The sequence below is a fragment of the Otolemur garnettii genome, unplaced genomic scaffold, assembly GCF_000181295.1.
Source record: "Otolemur garnettii isolate 467f Iridium unplaced genomic scaffold, OtoGar3 scaffold00218, whole genome shotgun sequence".
Classification (NCBI taxonomy): Eukaryota; Metazoa; Chordata; class Mammalia; order Primates; family Galagidae; genus Otolemur; species Otolemur garnettii.
Genome location: NW_003852613.1, coordinates 930679 through 939559, shown reverse-complemented (window position 1 = coordinate 939559; position 8881 = coordinate 930679).

Sequence of the window (8881 nt, the reverse complement as noted above, 5' to 3'; positions counted from 1 at the left end):
AAGCCTTCATCAAGAAAACAGAAAGAGAGGAAGCCAACAACTTAATGGATCATCTCAAGCAATGGGAAAAGGAAGAACATTCCAACCCCAAACCCAGCAGAAGAAAAGAAATAACCAAAATTAGGGCAGAATTAAATGAAATTTAAAATGAAAAAATCATTCAGAAGATCAACAAAACAATGGGTTTCTGAAAAGATTGATAAAATTGATAAACCTGGGCTGTGCCTGTGGCTCAGTGAGTAGGGCGCCAGCTCCATATGCCAAGGGTGGTGGGTTCAAACCTGGCCCCAGGCAAACTGCAACAAAAAAATAGCTAGCTGTTGTGGTGAGCACCTGTAGTCCCAGCTACTTGGGAGGCTGAGGCAAGAGAATCACCTAAGCACAAGAGTTGGAGGTTGCTGGGATGCCACAGCACTCTACCAAGGGCAACAAAGTGAAACTCTGTCTCTAAAAAAGAAAAATAACAAAAATTTAAAAAAATAAAATAAAATAAATAAACTTTTGGCCAACCTAACCAGAAACAGAAAAGTAAAGTCTCTAATATCATCTATCAGAAATGATAAAGGAGAAATAACAACAGACACCTCAGAAATTCAAAAAAATCCTCAATGATTACTACAAAAATCTCTATTCCCAGAAATACAAAAATCTGAAGGAAATGGACCAATATCTGGAAGCATGCCACCTTCCTAGACTCAACCAGAAAGAATTATAAATCATGAATAGACCTATATCAACCACTGAAATAGCATCAATACAAAATCTCCCCAAAAAGAAAAGACCAGGACCAGAAGGCTTCACATCCGAATTCTATCAAACCTTTAAAAAGGAACTAGTACCTGTATTATACAACCTTTTCCAAAGCGTAGAAAGAGAAAGAATACTTCCCAACACATTCTATGAAGCAAATATCACCCTGATCCCCAAAGGATCAGGATTCAACAAAGAAAGAAAATTATAGACCAGGAAAGGATTCAACAAAAAAAGAAAATTATAGACCAATATCATTAATGAATATCGATGCAAAAATATTCAATAAGATCTTAGCAAATAGAATTCAACAACACATCGAAAAAAAAAAGACACCATGATTAAGTTGGTTTTATTCCAGGGTTACAGGGTTGGTGAAACATATGCAAATCTATAAATATAATACATCACATCAATAAAAGAAAAAACAAAGACCATATGATTCTCTCAATTGATGCAGAAAAAGCCTTTGATAATATCAAGCATCCTTTCATGATCAGAACACTTAAGAAAATAGGCATAGAAGGGACATTTCTTAAACTAATAGTGACCATCTACAGAAAATTCACAGTCAATATCATATTGAATGATGTAAAATTGAAAACATTTCCACTTAGCTCAGGAACAAGGCAAGGATGCCCATTGTCTCCACTGCTTTTTAACATTGTAATGGAAGTCTTAGGCATCACAATCAAGCAAGAGAAGGTGATCAAGGATATCCAATAGAGTCAGAGGAGATCAAACTTGTACTCTTTGCTGATGATATGATCCTGTACCTGGATCCCAGGGACTCAACTTCAAAACTCTTAAAAGTGATCAAGGAATACAGCAGCATATCAGAATACAAAATCAATACTTACAAATCAGTAGCTTTTATATATGCCAACAATAGTCAAGATGAAAAAATAGTCAAGGATTCTATTCCTTTTATAGTAGTGCCAAAGAAGATGAAATATCTGGGAATTTACCTAACAAAGATGTGAAAGATCTCTATAAAGAGAATTATGAAACTTTGAGAAAAGAAATAGCTGAAGATGTTAATAAATGGAAAAACATACCATGCTTATGGCTGGGAAGAATCAACATTGTTAAAATGTCCATACTACCCAAAGTAATCTACAGATTTAATGCCTATTAAAGCACCATTGTCATACTTCAAAGAACTTGAAAAAATAGTACTTCATTTTATATGGAATCAGAAAAAACCTCGAATAGCAAATACATTAGTCAGAAATAAGAACAAATTAGGAGGTATCACATTACCAGACTTCAGGCTATACTTTTGATCTATAGTGATCAAAACAGCATGGTACTGGCACAAAAACAGAGGTAGGTTTATGGAGCAGAATAGAGAACCAAGAGATGAACCCAGCCCCTAATCATCATTTAATCTTTGACAAGCCTATCAAAAATATTCAGTGGGGGAAAGACTCCCTATTTTAAAAATGGTGCTGGGTGAACTGGCTGGCAACCTGTAGAAGACTGAAACTGGACTCCCACCTTTCACCATTAACAAAAATTGATTCTCACTGGATTAAAGATTTAAACTTAAGACATAAAACTATAAAAATACTAGAAGAGAGTTTCTGGGGAAAACACTTGAAGAAACAGGCCTAGGAGAATATTTTATGAGGAGGACCCCCTGGCAATTCAAGCAACACCAAAAATCCATTACTGCGATCTGATCAAACTAAAAAGCTTTTGCATAGCCAAGAGCACAGTAAGTAAAGCAAACAGACAACCTTCAGAATCAGAGAAGATTTTTGCAGGTCACACTTCCGACAAAGGTCTGATAACTAGAATCCGCAGAGAACTCAAACTAATCAATAAGAAAAGAACAAATAACCCCATTTCTATATAGGCAAGAGACTTGAACAGAAACTTCTCTGATGAAGACAGGCACATGGCCTACAAACACATGAAAAAAATGCTCATCCTTAATCATCAGAGAACTGCAAATCAAAACCACTTTGAGATATCATCCAACTCCAGTAAGATTAGCCCACATTACAAAATCCCAAAACCACAGATGTTGGTGTGGATGCGGAGAGAAGGGAACACTTCTACACTGCTGGTGGGAATGCAGCCTTTTTGGAAAGAAGTTTGGAGAACACTCAAGGAACTAAAAGTAGACCTACCGTTCGATCCTGCAATTCCTCTACTAGGTATATACCCAGATGATCAAAAATTATTTTACAACAAAGACATTTGCACCAGATTGTTTATTGCAGCCAAATCCATAATTGCCAAGACATGGAAACAGCCTAAATGACCATCGACCCATGAATGGATTAACAAATTGTGGTATATGTACACCATGGAATACTATGCAGCCATTAAAATGATGGCGACTTCACATCTTTTATGTTTACCTGGATGGAGCTGGAACATATTCTTCTTAGTAAAGTATCTCAAGAATGGGAAAAGAAAGTATCCAATGTACTCAATACTACTATGAAATTAATATATAACCACTTATACACTCATACAAATGGCAAAACATAACTATAGTCCAGGCTCGGCACCTGTGGCTCAAGTGGCTAAGGTGCCAGCCACATATACCTAAGGTGGCGGGTTCGAATCCAGCCTGGGCCCGCCAAACAACAATGACAGCTGCAACCAAAAAATAGCCAGGCGTTGTGGCGGGCACCTGTAGTCCCAGCTACTTGGGAGGCAGAGGCAGGAGACTCACTTGAGCCCAGGAGTTGGAGGTTGCTGTGAGCTGTGATGCCACGGCACCCTACCCAGGGGGATAGCTTAAGGCTCTGTCTCAAAAAAAAAAAAAAATAACTATAGTCCAGAAATTAGAAGGGAAGAGGAGAGAGAGGACGGGGAGGGAGGGAATTTAGTGGGACCTCACCTAATGTGCATGATGCAATGGTACATTTCAAAACTATTAAGAAATGAGTATAACTGTGATGGATGTGTTACTTAGTTCAATGTAAGCATTTCACATTGTATATTAAAGCAGTACCCTGAACCCCATAAATGCATCAATGTACAAAGTTATGATTTAATAAAAAAATAATAAAGAGAGACTTCAAGGATTAAGATCCTTATACAAGATATGGTAAGAGAAGGGTGATCACCCAAACAGTTTCTCCGTTTAACCCCCCTATTTGGCCTATTCTTACCCTAACCTTAATGTTCTGAAAGGATGGGGCCCATTCAGTCTCCTGCTGGATAGTTTGCTGTTTTATTTTGCTTACAATGTTCCATGCAGTGCATAATTCAATCGCTTCTAAGCCCCTGGTCCCATTTTATTTGTTTTTTTTTTAATTGTGGTAAAATATGCATAAGATGTAATCAGTTTAACCTTGTGTGTGTGTGTGGTTTTTGGCCGAGGCTGTGGTTTGAACTCACCACCTCCAGCATATGGGGCCGGCGCCGTACTCCTTTGAGCCACGGGCGCCGCCCCAGTTTAAGCATTTTTTAAGCATACAGTTCAGTGGCATTAAACATACCACCCTGTATCTCTAGAATTTTTTTCATCATCCTAAGCTGAAACTCTGTCCCTGTTAAACACCAACTCCCATCTCGACTGCCCCTGGCCACCACAATTCCCATTTCTGTCTCTACAAATTTGAGGGACCTCACCTTTGTGGAATTATAAAGTATTTGTCTTTTGTGGCTGGCTTCTTTTCACGGAGCTTCATGTCTTTTGGGCCCATCCATGTTGCTTCCTTTTTTTCTGGCCAATCACATCCACCTCTGAAGGGACACAGTAATTTACTACTCAGAGGCCCATGGGTAGCACACCCGAGCAGACAGGAGCTGGACGGGATCCCGTCGTCCCGAGCACCATCTTGAGAAGGTAGAAAGCTGAGCTCGCTCACAGAGTGTACAATTCTCCATGTGAGGTTCAGTTCAACTCTTAGATTGGCGTCCACACTGGTGCCTCCGGTTATGGACCCACTTCGTGCAAATGTTGCCTTCAAGGTTTTCTTGCCTGGCTATGCCTGCTTTGGGGAATAATCTGCTTCTAGAAAACCGCATCCCTCTGACAAGCCCTGGACAGCAAGGCCCGCTCGGAACTGGGCGGGGTTTGTAGGGCTCTACAAGGCGTTGCCACAGCCCACCACTAGATGGCGCCACAGTCCCGCCTCCACCTCGCGGGCAAACGCACGGTTCACCGCAGTCCTGGAGGCCGCTCCGAATACACCAGAGAGTCTGGTCCGGGCGAGCCGGAGGGCTCTCCCATAAGCGCCCCATGTGCAAGCCTGCCTCTCAAGATGTGTGCCAGACCGTTAATAAGAAGCCGCGGGAACCCCTGTGGGGAATCTTTGCGGGAACCCCTGCAGGGACGTTTGCAGCAGGCGTCTTTGGGATCACAGTTGTCTCAAGGAGACGCCAGAACAGTGGCCTCTTCCACTGCCCACTGCACCCCTCACTGTCGCTATCCAACCACAGGCCTGTGTTCCTGGGAAGCTCTGGCTGACAGACACCTCGAGGGCCATTATTCGGCCCAAGGTCATTGCGAACCCAAGGAAGGCCAGGAGCCAGCTTCTTAAACAACTTGATGATTGGCTCACGTGGAGATGGATGATCCCCGGTCACCATCCACGCAACAGGTGCCCACCCCAGGTGGAATCCCCCCTCTACTCTGCAGCTCATTGTACCCCCTCAAAAGTCTTCTGCGCCCCCAGACTTCCTCCTGCTCAACCTCCTCCCCCTCCTTCTCCTCTTCTGCACTGCCCTCTCACCCTGCAGATCCACTCACCTGTCCTTGACTCTGCTGTCTTCTCCCAGGGCTGCTCCTACCCCAGCCTTGGTGCACCACAGCCCTCTCCAGCCGTTTGCATGGGAGCCTCACCCAAAGAGCAGGCGGTATGTTCAAGCTTATTAGCTGCTGGATGTCACCTCCCTTTGCCTGTAACAGCCAGCCTAGCCCATCCAAACAAGACTATCACGATGGTACATACATCTAGGTGCATCTACTCAGCCAGTCAATCTTCAAACCAGCTTCCCAGTGGGTACAAATTGTTACTCAAACTCAAAATAAACAAGCAGAAAAGACAAATCCCACATGTTGTCTCTCACCCAGCAGAGACAAGACCTCCATAAATCATTGGTCTGTTTAAAGAGATCACTGGCCAAATGTATAGATCGTGAAACCAAAAGAAGCAGGCTCCAGGCTCAGCCCCCTTTAGCAGTGGTTAGGGGGGCAGCCACGTGCACTGAGGCTGGCAGGTTCAAACCCGGTTTGGGCCAGCTAAACAACAATGACAACTGCAACAAAAAAATAGCCTGGCGTTGTGGCGGGTGCCTGTAGTCCCAGCTACTTGGGAGGCTGAGGCAAGAGAATCACTTAAGCCCAAGAGTTTGAGGTTGCTGTGAACTGTGACACCACAGCACTCTACCAAGGGCGACATAGTGACACTGTCTCAAAAAAAAAAAAAAAAAAAAGAAGCAGGCCCCAGAAATCAAACAAGTACTCTAGATGTATTAAAGTCAGCTTTTCTTCACTGGAGTCTGGAGCACATGACACTCCAGAGGCGGCACTCACCCAGGGTCCCCTGCCTGGATAACCTGTTGGGAGCAGCCCACATAGGGCTTGGAGAAGGCATCACTACCTGGGTGCTGTAAGCAGGGGTGGGAAGAAGGGTCAGGGTACAAGTTCAGGGGAAACACATCGACCACGAAAAGAGATGATTTTATTCAAGCCACTGCAATAGGAAGGAAGCTCACTGGTGGGGACCAGCTCCAAGGAATGGGGGGCTGTGTTCCTACAGAGGCAGGTAAACAAAGGCGCTCACTGTTTCTCAGAATACAAAGGAAGGGGCAATTTCCCAGCCATCACTGTCTTTCTGGAGCTCAGGTGAATTTTGATATCATCAGTCAGCTTCCATGCTCACACCATACTCGTGCAGTGTGTGGGTTTCAGGGTGAGTACCTGCCTCTGTGCTTAGGTGGTCTGTGGGCTGTATGTGCTTGTTACGAGGTGGCTCTCATGGTGTCTGTGGGACAGGTGAGCTTCTTGCTGTGTCTACCTGTGCTTCTGTGTATCAGATGAGGTACGCGTGTGTGTCTCTGTTTGGAGACCAGGTCTCACTCTGTCTCCCTGGCTAGAGTGCAGTAGTGTCATCCCAGTTCCCAGCAACCTCAAACTTGTGGACTCAAGTGATCCTACTGCCTCAGCCTCTCAAGTAGCTGGGACTACAGGTGCCCGCTCCAATGCCTGGCTAGTTTTTAGAGATGAAGTCTGTCTCTTGCTCAGGCTGGTCTTGAACTCCTGAACTCAGGCGATCCTCCTGCCTTGGCCTCCCAGAGCACTGGGATGACAGGCCTGAACTACTGTGTCAGATCTGCAGAGTCTGTCTCAGTTGGCTTGGTGGGGGATGTGTTGCAGGCTGGGAGTAAGTCACTGTATTTCTGTGGGTGGCAGTGAGGGTGTGAGTGCCTGGCAGGATGAGGTGTATGTCTGGGAGTTGGGTGGAGGGCACATGCCTGCATCTGTGTTTCTGTGTCTGCTGTGCGTTGAGGGGTATGTCCCAGTGTGTCTATCTGATGCTTCTGTGTCTCAGGTGGGGGGGTACGTGTTTGTGGGTGAGTATACGTCTCTTTTTTCAGTGTGTCTTTGATTGTGTGTGTGTATTGTAGGGACTGTGTCGTCCTGGTGTCTCAATGTGTCAGGTGGTGAATATACGTGCATTGTATGAAATATATCCATTCGGAATCCCTCTGTATCCAGGGAAGTGCATATGTGTTGCAGAGTGTGTCTGTCTCAGTGTTTCTGTGCCTGGTGGTGTAGGTTGTGTGTTGCATTCTTTTCTCTCATGTCTGTGTGTCTGCTGGGTTTTGTGTGTGGGCCGGCGGTCTGTGTGTGTGTGTTGTAGTCTGTGTCTGTCTTTGTGTGTACATGTGTGACGTGTACATGTGTTGACATCTGTGAGTGGTCAACCGTTTTTTTGTGTTGGAAAGTAGGTGTCATTTCTGTGTAGTGGGGTGTTGTGGGTGGGTGTCCAGGTGCTTCTGTGTGTCTAGAGCAGTGTGTGTGTACTGGCAAACGAGTGTCCCTCTGTGTTCCCTTGGGTCCATTTGTATATGGAATGTGTACCTCTGTGGTTCTGGGGTTCTGGTGGGGTGTGTGTGTGTGTTTGTGTTGGTGTTCCTGTGTGTCTAGCAGAGAACGCATGTGTGTTCCAATGCCACTGTCTGCTGGCCTGGCCTCTCTGTATGGCTTGGGCTGCGTCCCACTTGAGATCAGGCTGGGCCCAGTCCCCACATTCCTCCTGCTCCTTTGTGCTCTGTGCTACAAAAAATATTTGCGTTTTCCACGACTCATAATTTTTCCTCCTCAATCGCTACCAGATGTGGGTCCTGTGGTCCCCGTCCCCATGGCAACGGAAGTTCCAGCAGCTGTGGTTCCCTTTTGTGGCGCCTGCCCTGGGAGCTGGCACTGCTTCGAGCCCTGAGGGGGTGGGGACGAGCGAGTTTGGGGAGGCAGGAGGGGTCCTGGCAGTTCCCTCCCCAAGTGGCCACCTGGACTCTCTTAGGGGGGCAGGTCAGGTCTCAAACACCTGGGGGGAATCTAAGAACAGGGGAGAAGGCCACAGGGAAAGCCTGGTCATTGAGACAGCACTGGTGTTCCTAAATTATGTTGCCCGGGCTAGAGGGAGAGCCAGTGGTGGAATGATGGTTCCAGCCTGGGAAGAGAAATGACCTAGGCAGTAGTGTGGCCTGAACCATCACATTGCCAATCTCCCCCCGACCTAGTCCCTGTTCTGCCCTCACTGAGCCTACCTGGGCATCTGTCCCCTCCTGGCCAACTTTCAGCCTGTGTCCTCAACCCCAGCAGCCAGCATGGCTTGGTGCCTGAATGGATCACAGACTGGCCAGCCACAGGGCCACTGCTGGGAAGGTGCCCAGCTGGCCCAAAGGAAGCAGCGTGGCCCAGAGACAGGCAGCCTGCACCGCACGTGCTGCCCCACCCAACCAGGCACAGGCACTATGTTCTGGCCAACTGTTCTGGGTAGCCTGCCTGGCTGGGGCAGGAGGCCGTCTCCACTCAGGTGGCTGAGCCCTTGTGTGAGTGATCAAGGTAGACCTCAGTGAGGTGTCCAGCCAGAGGATGAGAGTGCTGCCTAAATGAGATCCCCGAGCTGCCAGTGTTGTCAGATGACAGTGCTGG